Here is a 2,741-nt window from a genome sequence, read left to right on the forward strand (position 1 = left end):
AGTAAAGGGACAGCTTTGTTTACTAACCGCTTCATGCAAATTTATCTAATTAAGTCGATATTGACCAATCAAATACACGTATATTACCAACGCCCCCCACGATGCCCAATGAAATCACTGAAATGCGTATCACGTGATATGATAATTACTCGAGAATCCGGGCACCGCGCGAGGCAAAGACACGCCTACTTCTGGGGAAGCCTCCATGATCAAAACATCAACAACAAACCTAGCGTGGATATATCTGTCAACGTGAGTACTACACAAAAACACGGATATTATCCTTTATTTGGATTCGTATGATGGAAATAATTGTACCTCGTGATTCCTAGTGAACTGAGGAATATTTTATAACCAACCATGCCGTACTCTAAAGAAGAAAAAGCACGGAAGAAAGCGGAACAATTTCGTGAACAAGAACACGTTCAAGCAGAAGAAGTAAACAACAACGACCCCAACGGAGCTGTTGGTGGTGGGGATGACCATGACCACACTGTCATGCCTCAAGATGACCCTAACATGAGACCGTGTTGTGTTCCAACAGGATGCCTTGAAGGAGGGAAGCTTATCAATATACAAAATCCCGATGAAGTAGATAAAGTTGTCTGCAATAACCCGGATTGTCCGAACAGTAGTTACATGCATAAGATATGTTTTCAAACATGGGAAGAAGAAATGTTGGGTTTTCTACGGAGTTGTGGACGTGCGCGGAGCTGGTCAGAGAAACAGCGTCGCCAGAATCTGTGGACTAAAAAAGGTTATGATTTAGCATGGAAAGCTTGCTCGTGTACGTGTGGAAAAGGACATCTGCGCAAAGATCTTGATTGGATACCACCACTGAAATCTTTGGATAATCATGGTGCGGGTGACGGTGGTGGTCGCGGTCAGAAGAAGCGTCGCAAGAAATCAAACGACAAACCCACTATTGGTCGTGCGACATCGCTTCCATCGGCTTCAAACCGCGATGGAAATGGGCGGCATCGTCATACCTCGGCGTCATCGACAGAGACACACGATACGCCACCGCAGAGCCCTGTGTCGCGGAATTTCTCGCCAGGACAGTCCCCTCGTAGTCATGGATCTGCTACAGTTATAGGTGCCATCGGGGGTGCTGCTACTACGCATGCGGGACCAAGTACTCAAGGGCACAAACACAAATTCGAAGAAAGCGGAGGGTTCGAACGCACCAAGCATCCAAGCGGAAATAACAACAGTAGAAGTAGCAGCGGAAATCGCAGTAGCAGCGGTAGCTTCAGCTCGGGAGCGAGTTACGATCCAGGCCATTCGGGTAGTCCGCGCAACTGTGGGTCTGGCTTTGGTCAGTCGCAACCACCCATCCACCCAGGTGCCATCAACAAAGGTCAACCTACTGGTCCAAATGGGTACAACAGCAATGCGTTTCTACATCGCATGGATCTATCAGCATTTTTTCAGGTTCTACCGCAAACCAAACTCAATCCGTACCACATCAAAATGGAAGGCGACAGCCATGTTGAGAGCGACGATATCCGACCGTTTCTATTTTCGGTTCTCAACTCGCAGAGCCTCACCTCGGTCTCCTGCTCGCTATGTCAATTCCGTCTAGCCGTCTTTGATCGTTACCCACTGATAGACGGAACCTTCTACCTCTCGCCTATACGACACAGCGATGGGAGTATCACGAGTGGTCATCGACGATCGACCACAATATCTAGGTGCTGTCTGCATGAAGTGTCTAGAGGGCGTACAACATATAGTCTGTCGCATCTGCAATTAGCGATGGGACGGAAGTCACCACCAACTAGGTGCGCTTTACTCCTCGACATCTTCGCGCGTCTCCTTGCTGCCCGGTAGGATGTAAGCTGCAAGAAGTGCGGCAAGCCAGTCATGGATCCTCGCATGGCACGCATTTCTTCAGTGACTACTACAGAATATCGCTGTCCACATTGCGATGCCGGACTTCCATTTCATCAAGCCGTTAAGTAGTTACTGAAGTACATCTCACGAGAGGTCGGTGTCCGTTAAAAAAAATTAGTGGACCAAAAACTTTTTGTGACTTTTGTATACTATAGGTAAAAGTCATTTTAGTAGTTTTGTTCAAATGAACATAGTTAAGAAAAAACAGAAAAGCTTGTATTGTAAAACTTGTAAAAAAATTATGTATTTTGCTCTAATATTATGCTAGCATAAACATAACAACCAAACTGCTTTCCTTCTTATCTATACAGTCATATAAGGCCAAGTAAAAAAAGAAACAAGTTTCTCGTCCGGACTTTTTCAAAAAAGGAGGAGGTAGGGCTTTACTATTTACTATTTTTCAATTTTTTGCTATTTTTTCCCAAGATGGCCGCCATGCCAAATATGGCTGTTCAATGTATATTTAATCACTGATATTGTGCTATTTGAGTATACTGATGCAATGTATGACCAAACAAATGATTTGTATCATTTTTAGTCCACTTGCTAAGCATGTTTCAAAATTCAGAAACAGTAAAAATGTACATTTGTTCAGCTTGACAATAGGTATATCCGGGATGTATATTCGATATAGGCCTACCCAATTTCCTGGTTTATATCCGATACTGAACATTGTTTACAAAAAAATTTTAAACATTTTTTAAAAATGTTTTCCTACCCTTACACAAACTCTAACCCACCCACCCCAAATATACACCCACCCAAGTCCAACTAACCTTTAACCTAATCCAAAACCCTTGCCATTACCCCCAAAAGGGAATTAGGGGAAAAATTGATTTCACCTG

General features: G+C 44.0%; 1 pseudogene; it reads left to right on the forward strand.

Moving 5' to 3' along the window:
* The first annotated feature begins 224 nt into the window (after nt 1-224).
* LOC140144531 (headcase protein homolog) lies at nt 225-1,972 on the forward strand (annotated as a pseudogene).
* Nucleotides 1,973-2,741: the final 769 nt, after the last annotated feature.

Source organism: Amphiura filiformis, unplaced genomic scaffold, assembly GCF_039555335.1.
Source record: "Amphiura filiformis unplaced genomic scaffold, Afil_fr2py scaffold_62, whole genome shotgun sequence".
Lineage (NCBI taxonomy): Eukaryota > Metazoa > Echinodermata > Ophiuroidea > Amphilepidida > Amphiuridae > Amphiura > Amphiura filiformis.